This window comes from Spermophilus citellus (assembly GCF_964194105.1).
Source record: "Spermophilus citellus genome assembly, chromosome: 5".
Taxonomy (NCBI): Eukaryota; Metazoa; Chordata; class Mammalia; order Rodentia; family Sciuridae; genus Spermophilus; species Spermophilus citellus.
This window is the reverse complement of record NC_138186.1, coordinates 54730797-54746011: the sequence shown is the minus strand read 5'-3', so window position 1 is coordinate 54746011 and position 15215 is coordinate 54730797. Positions and strand designations below refer to the sequence as shown.

At 38.9% G+C, this 15215-nt stretch overlaps 1 protein-coding gene across 2 annotated transcripts in view; it reads left to right on the top strand.

Moving 5' to 3' along the window:
* The first annotated feature begins 4015 nt into the window (after positions 1-4015).
* The window catches only part of BTBD9 (BTB domain containing 9), a 404071-nt gene continuing 392871 nt past the window's right edge, over positions 4016-15215 (top strand). The window contains exon 1 of one of the 2 annotated variants that reach the window (XM_081294490.1): positions 4016-4170. The gene's annotated coding sequence lies outside the window, so the exon portion shown is untranslated. The remainder of the gene's footprint in view (positions 4171-15215) is intronic. The other variant, XM_081294491.1, reaches the window with a different exon arrangement.

The following is a 15215-nucleotide window of genomic DNA, read 5'->3' as shown; positions in this document are numbered from 1 at the left end:
GGTTGAAACTTCCAAAACTGTGAGCCAAAATAAATATTTTCTCTTTATAAGATGATAAGCTCAGATATTTTGTTATAGCAAATGGAAGGCTGAGTAATAAAAAAAACAGAACACAGTATGCAGAACAAGCCACTCAGTTACAAACACTGAGTCAACACATTTATGCAGAGCTTCTTAGCAAAGAGAAAAGGGAAGAACAGCCTGTTATATAATCCTATTGCTTATGAAGAGAAAGAACATCTATTACTCAAGAGTAGCCAAATATTTCATGACTTTTTACTCAGAAAAAATTCTTTTGCATTCATAGAAGGACCACAGAGAAATATCATATACAACAACCCTACAGTAATTATACATCAGTAAGTTCTGTGAGCTGTTTTCTAGAATCCCTCATGTAAGCAGAGGGTATATGGTCTGCAGGTAGCAGAATGGAGGTTAAGAGCATAGATTCTAGCATCTGACTATCTAGATCTGAATCTGGCTCCATCACTTATTAATTCTGCAGTGACTCTGAGTGACTATTTAGCCTTTCCTTTTTTTTTCTTTTTTTGGTCCTGGTGCTGGGGATCGAACCCAGGGCCTTAAACATGCCAAGCAAGTGCTCTCCCACTGAGCCACATCTTAAGCCCTTCATTTATAAAATACTGTGATAAACTATAGGGTTGTTGTATATGCTTTCACTCTGTGGTCTTTCTATGTGGTGCTTCTAAGGGCTGTTATAAAGTTTAAATGAGTGAATGCCCATAACACATTTAAACTCAGGTAAAAGAACAGGTACAGGAATTATGTACTTGGCACACAGCAAGCATCACTGTTACTGAAGTAAATGCCACAGTGAAAATACATTATGCTCATAGTCAGAGGACAGGCACTTAAATCAACTAAGGATTCAAGGGAAGGCTTTCTGGAGAGAGGACACCTGTGCTAGGTCTAAATTTCAGTCTGCTACTTAATAGTTTTGACCTTGGCCAAATAACTTAAATTTTATTTTCCATTTACTAATACTGAGCTATGTCAATGGCTGATATAATAAGCTAATGCTTGAGAAATTAAATGTGACAATATATAAAGATTAGATAAGCAAAGTACCAAAACATGGTATTTATAACCATGAATGTTTCCTCTTGGAGCTTATGAAAAAATAAAGTACTCTTGCATTCAACTCTCATTTGTGGCCATTTTCTCAATTAAAAAAAATTAAGTTTAAAAATATTTTTTTAAAATTAAACATTTATTCAGATTACAACCAAACTACTTGGAAGGAATGTTAAGTGATATCACTGGCTTAGCACAGCTCTCCTGGCCTTTTTCATACTCATGCTTTCATATATTCTTGTCCATTTTTGAGGTGTCCTGTGTCTACCTGTCAGTGTAGGAAATTCGTTCAATATCCTGACTTCACTAGGCAGAACGGAATGGTCCCTTTCTGAATCAGTTTATACAACCCTCATTTTGCCTTGTCCATATTCTATTAAAGCACCTGGTATACTGCATTATAGTTATATTTATACCTTGATTTTTAAAGAAAAATAACTATGGCAACTACTATACATATGTGTTTTTTTTTCCAAAATGTGAGTTTCTATGACTGTGTGACAGTCATAGAATCTGGACAGAAGTTGGCATATCAATATATTGACTTACAAGGTTTTTGAAATGATCTGAATGGGATTTGATGTGTGCTGTTATAAGCAAATGAATCTAATACAATTTTATATTTTCTCCCTGATTGATCTCATCAATGCCTATGGATTAACTGAACAATTATAAGTTCATGTTCTCCACATCTGGCTTATTTTAATCCGAGTTCTTTCCTAATTCATAGACCTGAAGAATTTGTTTATTGGACATTTCCCTCTAAAATGTGGAGGTTGCCTCCCTCAGGTCACATTCACACTATTATAGTTCATAGGAGGCCTAATAAATTGTACCCTTCTTTTCTAGATGAAACCAACTGCCATCTTCATTATTGCTAGCTTCCCACTGTTGTAACACATGACTACAAACTTAGTGGCTTAAAACCATATACATTTATTATCTTAAAGTTCTAGAGGTCAGAAGTCCTAAAATCAAAGTGTTGACAGGACTGTACTCCTTCTGGGAGCTCCAGGGAAACTACATTTCCTTGCCTTTTCAAGGATGTCTATATACCTTGGGTATCCCTACCCCCCTGCACCTGAGAATCAAAACCAGGTCCTTGCGCTTGGGTGAGGCAAGCACTCTACCATTGACCTACACTCCTAGCCCCCTTGGATCTATCTTGGAGGTAGACAGTGAAGCATTTTCAAATCTGTTTCTCTGACCTTTGCTTCCTTCTCCTTTTCTGACATTTCTGCCTGTAGCCCAGCCATTCATTCAGTATAATCTCCCTGTATTTGAAGACTTTTCACCACACCAGGTGACATATTCACAGGTTCTGGAGATTAAGATGCAGTCACCATTGTGGGCCCATTTTCCTGTATAACAGAATTGACAAAGCAGATATCTGATATCACCTGTGGACAGTTTCCTTATGTTATACTCTGGAAATAAACAGGCTTACTTGCTTTGTAGCTCTGGCCTAGAAAACTTTACCACTAGCCCTTGCCCCAGCAGAAGAGAGAAGAGAACACAAGGACAGTTCCTTGAAGGCAACTCTTTTCTTTAATTTTGTTTTAGTATAGGTGGACACAATAACCTTTATTTATTTATTTATTTATTTATTTTTATGTGGTGCGGAGGATGAACTCAGTGCCTCACATGTGCTAGGCCTGTGCTCTAGCTGAACCACAACCCCAGCCCAAGACAACTCTCTTTTGAGAGAACTGTTTCTCCTTTTAAGTTCATCAATCAGGAAATCACTTTTCCAGGGAGGAGTGAGTTGGGGATCCAGGCAGGGAGAAGCCAGAAGTATCATACTAATGGATGCTGCTCCCTACGGAAGGAGAGTGGAATAGTGTTTCCAAAACAAACAGATCTACATCTGAACTCATCATCCTATCTCACAGGTCATCGTCACTATGTAGTATATTAGACACTTTCTTCCCATCTTGCTAGTATCTACTCCAGCACCTACACTAGAATTATCCATTTATCCTCTACCCAGTGCTGGCAATTGTACCACCTAAACAGTGTTCCCTTCCTCTGCATTCCCACTGCCAATGCCTTAGTTAAGGTTCTCAACACTTCTTGTCTGAAGGACTGCAATGGCCTCAAACTGGGTATCCCTGGCCCAAGCCTTGGTTTTCCCGACTATTTTCACTTCCTACATTTACTCCTTTCCCTGGAATTAAGTCTTTCCTAATTAGTCTCCCCAGATCCCTGCACCTCGGCCCCCACCTTGCCCTGAAGGAAGTAACTTCCAAGGGGAACTGATTCTCCAATATCAGCCAGGCTCACATCTAATTTGCTTTCAGATTTCAGTGAATGCAAAGTCCACACTCTCCACTTCTCTTGCGCTACTGTCTTCTCATGAGAAAGTAAAGTGAAGTAGGTTTCATCCTTTACATAGTGTCTTCCGTTTAGCCTCAAAACTTTCTAGTGTGGGCAGGACGGATATTATAATTCCCACTTACAGAACGAGGACTCTGAGGCATGGCAATTCAAGGCTCGGGCCATCACACCCTGCTGCTAAGTTAACGAATGTCACTCAGCCCCTTCGGGTCCCACTCTTGGAGAACGTTCCAGCATCTGGAAGAACTTGCCGATCCGGTCCGCGCCGGTCCGGACGAGGCCACTGCTCCGTCCACAGGTGCCCTGGACCTTCCCCTCCGCAGTGACGCGCACCGGTGACGCTATACAGTGACGTGTGGTGACGTGACTTACCCGGAGCCAGGTGCCCGCAGGGTGGCCACACCCTGGGGGGCCCTGCTCAGCCGGGGCAGCGGGTCTGGGCGGTGGAGGAAAGCCGCAGAACCCGCCCGAGGCCCATGGGGGCCTAAACCCCGGCGGTTAGCCCACCCGAGCACGGTCGGTTGCTAAGTGACGCCAGCGCGCAGAGGCGCGTGCGCGGCCACGGCGGTGTGCGTGAAATCGGACGCGCGCCGCGGCGGCGGCGGCGGCGGCAGCGAGGACGGCACCGAGGACGGCAGCGACGGCAGCGACTTAGGGGGCGGTGGCTGCGAGGCGGGCGCGCAGCTAGCGGAAGAGGCGTCTGTGGGGGCGACTAGGTCGCAGAGGAACATCGTTGGGGTGAGTAGCCAGGGCTTCGCAGGGGAGGTGGGGCCTGGCCGCACCTGCTGCGCGGGCCCGGGGCGCGGGAACACGCGCCCCTACCGTACCCGCGCGCGCCGCTTCCCGCCCTCTGCCGCTTTTTTCCGGGGGCGGGGAAGGAGCGCGGACGGGGGCTGAAGAGGGTCAGTTCCGGGACCCCGGCTCCCGGGAAGCGGTAGTAGGAGGTCGGGGGAAACTCCTAGTCCTGGAAAGTGTAGTGGGGAGTAGGTGTCTGGGGTTTCAAGGTGGCTCGGTCTGGCTTCCAAACTGAGGAGTTCGAATTAGAAGCCCAGGTTCCCCAGCAGCCTCGCATCTTGCCTTAGGAGCAGTGGCTCGAGACCCACGGGAGGCGACACCCGAGGCCCCCAGGGTTGGGGCTGGGAAAGTCTGGGACTGCTGGGGCCTGCATCTCCCCTGCCCTGTCGCATCTCCGAGTGGGAGCCGGTTGTTATGGAGAGAGTTGTGAATCAGTGCCTGCGTGAGCGTCAGACACACCCACGACCTGGGGAAGGCGACCTGTCAGTGTAGATACCTAAGGCCAACCTGTTGCCTGCACTTTTCAACCTCACGTGTGTGTCCACGTGCTTCCCTGGCATTTTATCTCGGTGTTGTTACAGATTTTGAGGCCAAGGGGCTGAAACGCATCCTCAGTTGTTACTTCCTTTCCATGGAGTCAAATCTGCTGTTACTTTTCCCAGACCCATGTGTGCTTTTGTCATTATTAAGGCCAAGAAAGTATGGAAGCATTATTTTTGTTGTTATTTTTCCTCAAAGAAGTACAGGCTTGCTATTTACCAGGTGGAAAACAGAGATTCTGTTCAACGTGTGGGCTTGATTGGAGAAGCTGGAGTGTAGAGGTGCAGCGGATCATCAGCCCAGTGCTCTCTTCTCAGTGGGCCTGACTCCTTCGTAGGTAGTTGTGTGGTGGTTGTAATTGCCATCCTTAGGAAGAGCGGAGCATTGAAGATAGAAGTCAGTTTTTTTCTGTAACTAAGGCATTGCCTATAATCTGTAAAAGATAGTCTACTGAAATTTAATCAATATTTGTGCAAGAAATTTGGGGAATATTAAGTTTTCACTAAAATTCTGCAATTAAGTTTCATAACACGGGATCTGTAAAGAGTTATGTTACCCGAGATTCTTATGTCTTGGAACCAGTAAACCTTGTTTGGTAATACTTAAAAGTACTCTGAATTAAAACTTTCCTCTCTGAACTCCAGTACCTTTTAGAACAGGAATTGTCTGTTTTCTTCTTTGCCATATCTCCAGCACATAGACAAGTACTTGCCACAGAGTAGGCACATATTTGTTATGTATCACACTCTGCCTAAGTGGTTTATCTATACAGAAAACATTTTGTGCAGTCCTTTGTGTACTTAATACATGTGCCCTGTCTCTCCAGTGTTATGCTAGCTATGGGAGGAAGATTATGGGGTTGCAAATGATATGAAGACCTGGCACTTTTCCTTCAAGAGCAAACAGTCCAGCTAGTAAAAGAAAGCAGGTATATAAAAAAGAATTATGAACCCAAACGAGGTACTATGTAAACTGTGATGTGAGAACTATAAGTACAATGAAGATTTAGAAAAGATAAAACGTGGTCTGATTTACAGAACTCTTTGGAAGAAGTAAGATTTGAGCTGGTCTTTGTTATTTACTTATTTATTTTTGCTACTGGGGATTGAACCCAGGGGTCTTAGCCACCAAGCCACATCCCCAGTCCTTTACATTTTTAAATTTGAGACAGGGTCTCCCTACATTGCTTTGGGTATCACTAAGTTGTTGGGGCTGTTCTGGAACTTGCAATACTCCTGCCTCAGTCTTTCCAGTCATTGGGATTACAGGTGTGCACCACCATACCTGGCTTGAGCTGATCTTTGAAAGAAGTGTAAAAATTTGAATTAGAAAAGAGATCCAAAATCATATGCTGAGAAGTTGATGTGAATTTGGTTATTGGGAGAATATATTGAGGAGACTTACATGGCTAGAGCAGAAGTTCTCAGGGGACTAATGTAGAGATAAGGTTCAACAGGGTGGGAAGGGAAAGTGTTAAAGATAAGGCAGTCTTATCAACATCCCATTGATTAACAAGATAGAGCCTGCATGCAAGATGGAGTGGGGGTTGTATTAGAGTAAAGTTAAGATAAAAATAAGTGTTATTCTTAAAGGATATTCTACTCAAAGTAGTATCAGGTTGTTATACATAGTTTAGATTTCGATTACTAATTGGAATAAAGGCTCACTAATGCGCATGTATTTTAGGTAGTCACCAGCACATGTCTCTGTTTCTGAAACCTACCTGATTGTGCTTACGCTTCTATTGTAAATTTACTGAAATGATATACCCAAAGTAGTTATCCAGCCATACTTAGGGACACAGTTTCACTTGGGATTATATCTCATAGTGGCCTTCGAGGCTTGTAGTTACTGCTGATCCTACAAAAACAGACAACAACAACAACAACAACAACAACAATAAATATTATTGGGAAAGGAGTCAATCTGAAGGATACTCAAAAATATTGATAAAAAGATTTGACAATAAAGATGCTGCTGCTGAATATTGAACCTTTAGTCTTTATTTATGCCATTTTTATTGAAAATTCTTTTGAGTGGTGTGTAAACTTGCAATTGAATTGCTAACCAAGATGTGTAAAATTTCACAGCAAATGTTGAATTATTTAATGACTCAGCAAGTATTTATTGGGTGCTGGGTATGATTCGCCATGCTGTTGGGCATTGGGAAGATATAGATGAATAAGACACAGTATTCCCCCTGACGTGCAAGTGTTCATCAGAGATCAATCACTAGTCATCCATGTTGTGATTAGTTAAACAGTTTTGGAATGAATAAAGTGCTGGGGGAATAGAGAGATCATTTGGGGATAATAGTTGATAGTCAGGGAAAGCTTTAAGAGAAGAGGATGAAGATTAAGTAGAATTTTGCCACATGTAAAGGGAAAGACAATATTCCAGGCAGAGGGGTCAGCACAGTGTTGCTGAAGATCAAAATCGAATGGTTTATTTTTTGAAATATCCTGAGTTGTTTCTTGTAGGCTTGATGTATGACAGTAGTGATACTACTATAAGTGATGAAAGAAAGTAAAGACATGTTTTTGCAGTCAAGTTATGGGGGGAATCTTCAACTCCATCCTGAAAGTCTAGGGATTGGCCCCTTCCTCCCATTTAATTGGCACAGAGAGCCATGGGAAAGAGTAGTAGATCAGAAAGTTAATTGGCACTTGGGAGAAGATTGCATTAGAGTCAGCAGGGAGGGCATTTACAGTGTAAGTGAGCTATGTTGGTAGCCCACAGAAGGAGAATGGGAATGGATAGAATGCAGAGATGTGTTGGATGTTAAATCTTTAAATTTTATGACATCTAGGGTGAGGCAGAGGGAGAAGTCAAAGATGACATGTCTACTTTGAACAATTGGGTGATTATGGTGACATTACATTAAAAAATACAGGAGAAGAAATAGTTTTACATTGGAGTGAAGAAATGAAGTCATGTTAATTTAAAAGTGTCTGTGAGGAGTTTAGAGAGATCCACTAGGTAATTGAGGGTTCTAGGTAATTGGAGTTTACAAGATTATGAACAGTTGTAATGTAAATGACAACTGAGGCTGTGGGAATAGCAACCTTCTAGAAAGCATATTGTGCAGTTGTTAACTTCATGGCTTTGAAGTTAAGACCTCAGGTCAAATCTGTTAGATCATTCTTGTCTAGATCAGTTGTTAGTCTGTTTTGTATTTCGATAACAGAATACCAGAGACTAGATAATTTATAAAGAACAGACATTTATTTCTTCACATTTCTGGAGGCAGGGTTGGGGAGAGTTTACAATAAGATAGATGAAATGGGAAAAACCCAGTGGAAAGAAATGGGAAGAAGTGTAATTACAGAAATGTGGATGTAGGGGAATCTGAATTTAAGGATTGTCTGCTTGAGTCTTACCCATCACATATACTGAGGACTGCTGGCAAATATTAGCTCTATTCTCTAATAGAAAGTTGTAAGGGAATTTCACTATAGAAGGAAATCAAATAGTGGTTGTGCAAATTTACAAACACATTTGTAAAGAGATTTTAGGAGTTAAATTGAAGCTTCTTGACAAGCACCACCATGTTTCCTAGGTGCTTGTTCTTTCTCATTTATTTTCTCAGCTAGTATTCATTAATTTACTATTTCCCTAGAAATTGTGTGAAATGCTGAGCACAGAGAAATGATAATTGCTCTGGGCACCTGAGACTACCTTTAGTTAGGAGAAATGTGTGTTCCCATGTATATTTTGTCAGGAGAAGATGCCTCACTTTATAAACTTAAGATTATAATGATATGAATAGATATTGAGGACACGAAGTCAAATTCATTCAGTGTTATGTGTTCAAGAGGCCATCTTCATGGTAATTATAGTGACATATAGACTTATCATATTCTTTGTAGCACTCCAAATGTTTTCTCTTCTATGAAATTATAAATTTGATTGCAAAAAAATCTATATAAGTGTTGACTAGGTACTTAATACTTGTGGAGTGGCTAGGTGTGTTGTTTTGATTTCAACTTGTAAGCTATTTGATGTTTTAGAAATTATAACAAGTTATAATTCCATTTTAACCTCTTGGCTGCCTTTTGCATCTGAATATAAGAGGCAAAAATATTCTGATGGTATGTGTCCTTGTTTTCTTGATCTGGGAGGTATACTCACCATGCATTTTTTAAGCCAATGTTCTATTACTATAACAGATACCTGAGGTTAATCATCTTAGGAAAAAGTTCATTTGGGCTAACAGTTTTAGAAGTTCCAAATTGGGTAGACCCATTACTTTTTTTTCCAATGGAGGGGGCAGCACATCATGGATAGATAGAGACTAGGGTCCCAAAGTCCCTTTTATAGTAGGCTCCCAGTGACATAAAGCTTCCCATGAGGCTCCACCGCCTCCCAGTAGTACCACAGATGGGAAACCAAGCCTTTAACACATGGACCTTTGGGTAATATTTGAAATCCAAACTGTAGCATGAATATAGGCAAAAGAGTTGTTATAGTTTGGATTTTAAATATCCAAATATTCCCCCAAAGGCCTATACGCTAAAGGCTTGGTCACCAGCCTGTGGCATTGTTAGAAGGTTGTCGAACTTTTAGGAGATGGGGCTACTAGAAGGAAGTATGTCATTCAGGCCATGCCCTCAAAGGGGATATTGGGATCCTGGCCCCTTCTTGTTTGGTCTTAGCTTCCTGGCCACCATGAGGTGTGAGCAGCATTGGTCCACTACTTAATCCCTGCTGTGATGTATCATGTCACCACAGCCTGCCATGGACTATAAAAACCACATGAAACCATGAACCAAAGTAAATCTTTCTTGCTTTTAATTTTTTCAGGTATTTTGTCACAGTGATGGAAAGCTGACTAACACAAGAGACATTAATGACTAGCAGTCACTGAGTAGTTCTATTATGTGAAGGCTTTTTTTTTTTTTTAAATAATCTTTTTGTTTTGTTTTTTGGTATGGGGACTGAATCTAGGGGAGTTTTACACTGAGCTTCATCCCTGGTCCTTTTAATTTTTTTTTTTTTTTTGAGGCTAGGCTTGAACTTGTGATCCTTTTGCTTTTGCCTCCCGAGTAACTGGATTACAGTCATGCACCATGATGCTTGACTATGTATTACTTAATGTTAAATTTACAAGGTTATTATAAGAATTATCTCCATTGTACTGATAAAGCAACTCAGTTCCAGAATGGGGAGAACAGTTTATCTGTAGTTTCTGGCCAGTGAGAGATGGCACTGGGCTGCATCCCCAAACTTGGACTCTGAAGCCAGTTCTCTTTCTAGTTCATGTCAATTCCTGGTATCAGCATGGGGTTCTAGCATGCGAATGTCTTGATGGAGAAATATAATCTCATTTCTGCTGATTTATAAAACATTTGTGGAGGAAGTTAGGATTTTAGTAATTGCTCAAATGGTCAAAGATAATAACTAGGAATAGAAGGGAAAGGGAGCTAGACAATTAAAGGCCCCAAAGCTGATTTTCCTGTAAAGAGATGCACAACATTTTTAGTTGACTGTCAGGCAATTCTAAATTAACTACTTCTTTATAGACAAGTACAAAAGCTTCTAGAGAAGGAACTGTAGTTTTCAAGCTAATGACATTTAAAACAAATGCAGAATTTTTTAATCCCTTAAAACCTCACCCCAAATAATGTAATACTTGAGATTTCCCAGCTAATCTCCCTCTGTTCACACCACTATTTCTTCCATTAAAATGTTTATTTTTAAATCTATTCATAAAGTAAATATTTTCTATTTATGGTCTACTATAGTTATTCTGGTTTGATTCGTTCCTTGCACTTTGATCCTGTTTTCTACATTCCTGGTAATATGGACTGTGATTATCTCATAAATAACAGTCAATTTTATATAATTCTACACCAAATATTTCTACAAAATTATAATTCTGCAAATGGAATATCTCTTAAATACTGTATTTATTATCTGTTGCTAACAGGTTATCCTCAGACTTGCTTGTTTACAACCAATAGTTTTTATTTGACAATTTTTATGGGTGAGGAATTCAGAAGCTGTTTAGCCAGGTAGTTCTGGCTCAGAGTGATGGATGAGTTATAGTCAAACTTTTGACCAGTGCTGCAGCTGTCACCTGAAAGCTTCATTGGGCTGAAGGATGTGCTCCTGAGAGGGTCTATTTAGATGACTGTTGGCATGGGACCTCAATTCCTTTCTGGCTGTCAAGAGTGGCCTCACGTCTTTCTTAAGGTTGCTTGAATGTCCTCACAACATGTCTGCTGTCTTTATACAGAGCAGTGATTTAAGAGAGAGCAGGAGTTTCATATGCTTTTTATGTTCTATTTTGAATACATACATTTTTACTTCTGCTATATTCTCTTTGTTGTGAGTCACTAAGTCCAGTCTATATTCAAAATGAGGCAGTTAGAGACTCCACATTTTTGGAGGATAGATTGAAGAATTTGTGGATTTTAAATAATTATGTGGACATATTTTTAGATAACCATAAATTTTTATTCATATGAAATTATTTTATCAGCTAATATTGTTTCTTATACCACATGCTTGAATTTTTCTGGAAAAATACAAAATATTATATCCACAATATTTCCTGGAAATGCTCTTAAGATTATGAGTTAGCCAGGTGTGGTGGTACACACCTGTAATCCCAGTGGCTTGGAAGGCTGAGGCAGAAGGATCTCAAGTTCAAAGCTAGCCTGGGAACTTAGTGAGACTTTGTTTGAAAATAAAAAATAATTTTAAAAAAGGGCAGTGGCTGTATTTCAGTGTTAGAGCACCCCTGGATTCAAACCTCAGTATCTCCCCCTGCCCCAAATTGATGGTTTTTAAAATATAAAGCAAGTTTTCATAAATTTGTTGTGGATTCCTTGAAGTTTTATATCTATAACATTAGCTTCAGTACTGATATAACTAGAATGCTTTCATTTTTATTCTATTGTATAATTTTTATAAAATTTTATTTATACTTAATAGTTTTAATAATTAATGTGAAACCTAACTAAACATTCTAGGTAAGGTGATCTACCATTCAAACTTCTAGAAAAAAAGTACTTGCACAACCACTATCTGAAAGCACACGTTTCAATTTCACAGTGACTTTGGGTTGTAGGGTTCATTGAGTCCGTTTAATTTATATTTAAGTCTTTTGGGTACTTCATAATTTTTTTTTTTCCTTGAGTAACATCCTAAGTAAGATGTATCATATTCCAAATCTCGTTTTCCTTAGAAGGTGTATATAGGACATAATTTGTTTCATCAGGAGAGTTAGGTTTATATTTTGATAATTCTTGGATGTTAATCAGATCTTAACTTCACTACCTCTACCCACAGCTAGTATCAGTTGTCTGCTTACTTTTTTAAAAAAAAAATTTAACCTAATCTTATCTATATGGAAAAGTTGCAAGACTAGTAAAAAGAATTTTCCTATAACCTTCACCACATCTCTCCTAATGTTAAATTTTATCACATTTATTTTATCTTTTTCTCAGTTTCCCCTGAACTGTTTTGAGTTGCAACTGTAAATATCCAATCCTTCAGTGCGCATTTTCTAAAATCAAGAAGATTCTTTTACCACATTATAATCATCAAATACTACTATGTGACCTACAGGCCTTAATCATGTTTCATCAGTTGTCCCAATTGATATATCCATGAATATTATTTATAGAAACAAAAACAACAGAAACCTGTCATGCAAAACAAACAAACAAGGGAAAAAAGATGCATTTATCTGCTTTCATTTGGTCCCCTTTAGTCTGGGACAGTTCTTTACCTTCAAAACGTCTTTACCTGACATTTTATGTAGGTCCTTTTTTTTTTAATTAAAATTTTTTTAAAGATTGTAATTTTTAAAATACCTTTATTTATTTATTTTTTTATGTGTTGCTGAGGATCGAACCCAGCACCTTGCACATACTAAGCGAATGTTCTACCACTGAGCCCCAGCCCCAGCACCCCGCCCCCTGTTTTGTTTTGTTTTGTTTTGATACAGTGTCTCTCATTTGAGGTTTGCTGGTCATCCTTGGACCATATTATGCATTTTTGGCAGGAACACTATAGATGTGAAGTTTTGTGTTTTTCTGTTTCATGTCAAAAGGCTGATGATGTTATTTGTCTCATTAGGGATGTTCATTTGGATCATTTAAGATGGTGTGCCTAATTTCTCCACTGTAATCACTAGTTTTTCCTTTGTTAGTAATATCTTCTGGGGATATACTTGGAGACTATGTAAATCTCCTGTTATTCCTTGAATTTGTACCTGTTAATTTTAGCATCCATTGACTCTTTCCTGAATTATTGTCATGATCGTTGCCAAATTTTCTAATTTCATCATTTCCTTTACATTTATTGATTGGCTTTCCCTGTTAATTAATTGACTAGTTAATTATTAGCTCTTCAGTGTCATAGATGGATTCCTACGTTTTCAGTGGGTTTAATTCTTATGTCTGTTTACTCAAATTACCCCAGGTTTGCCCAATGGGAACCCTTTAAAGCTGGCTTTGTTTCTTTGTGACGTATTTCCATTATTCTTTTACTATTTTCTTATTTTCTGATACAAGATAGTCTATATTCTTAGTTATTTCTGAAAGGAGTCCTTGGTGGAAAAGTATATGTATTTAGAAACAAGATCTCAGTGTTAGATGTGTCCATAGCTACCCTTATAATTGCTTCTAGGCCCTTTTTAACACAGGGTGTGTGTGTGTATGTGTGTGTGTGTGTGTGTGTGTGTGTCCATCCCACACATTTCTATATTTTGTAATTTCCAACTATAAAAACCACCAGTTCATGCTGACACCTCCTATTCCAGGCCTACACTAACTATAGGGTTTATTCTGTCCATTCTGCTTTACTTATTTGTAACTCTTTTCTCTAGCAAGGAGAACCTAGCTCCCTTTATCAGCATATTTATTTGCAACTTCTAATGGACCCAGAAATTAGATTCAAAATTGCTAACCCATTCCTCTGTGAAAAAGAAATCCATTAGCTAGAGTTCAGTGTTCTTTTTTAATGTTAGCCTGTAGTTCAGATGGTGTGTTCCAAGGTTACAGGGATTATTTCTCCCCTACCTTCATTCAGTATTGTTGTTATTCATCTGAAATACAATTTGGTTCATATGATTTTGTTTGTATTTCATGTTAGGCTTTCCTTCCTCCATTTTTGTTAAAATTTTTTGTTGTCCTTTTTTTGGTCTGCGAAATATTAACATGGTTCCACAATCAAAAAGGTTTTTTGCAGAAGCATCACCCGTGTTTCTTCTGTCCTTTCTACTCTCTCCCTATACATTCCCCTGTTGATATATGTATTTATCTACTGAAAATCTCTGGCCTTCTTGCGAGCACACCTTGCTGTGGGTGTGTATGATAGAATTCCTAAGCTATATGGTATGCAGATCTTAAAATTTAGCACATAGTAGTAAAGTATTTTGGAAAGTGTTTTGGAAAGCAGTTAAACCAATTATATGTTTCTGTTTATTTTGAGTCTTATATTAACAGCCTGAACATCACTTATGTAAGGCCTGCTGATATTTATGCTATAGTTTTGTTACCTTACTGAAGTTTAGAATTGAAACAATCAGATGGAAATTCCCTTTGTAATATCTCATCTACTGTGAACTCATTACCTTTTTGAAAATTACTTTTTAAGGAGGTAATATATGAATACGGTACAAAATTTAAAACTAGATAAGAGATACTGCATCTTGCTCTTCTTGATATCATGGAGGCTATTCCATATCAGTACATTACTGCCTACAGAGTACATGGCATGATGTTCTTAATACTAACTTATCCTAAAATAGGCAAATTTGGATTGTGAGAATTTAAATTTGCTAGTTTTTTTTTTTAAACTCCTAATTTGGCTCATCACCTTACTAATGTGCACCAACATTACTCAAGATTTCCTGGCCTGCATTAAAAGCACCACTATGGAGCCATCTCTTCATTTACATACATATTTGGTGGCTTGGGGGAATTTCTCTCTGATAATTGGTTTGGTGTTTTGTAGGAGTAATAATCTTGTGTGCCTTTGCACCGTTTTCATTGATTCCTTGGCTCTCTATTGTTCTGCCACCCTCAATTAAATGTTTAATTATCTAAATATAAAAATATGCATACTTTGTTAACTATTGAAGTAATTATGTGCCATTTCTTTCAGTGGTAATGTAATTCGTTTGACATTGAGAAATCACCCCATGAGAGTTTGTCAGTTCTCCTAAGGCTAGAGAAACTGTTTTTTGCTACCTCTTGTCAGTGTTTCTCTAGGGCCTTCAATTAATTCTTTGTTGCCTGCATTTATTTGTCAGTGATTGAGAAACTTCTGAAATCACTCATGCATTCTGTTTCAGGCTGGATTACATCTAGGAGCACATAGGCATGAAGTGGGGTGGTGAGTAGCTCCCACTCTAACTTCTTTTCTTTTTTTAAAAGTTTTTTTTAGTTGTAGATGGACACATACTTTATTGTAATTTATTTATTTTTTTTAAT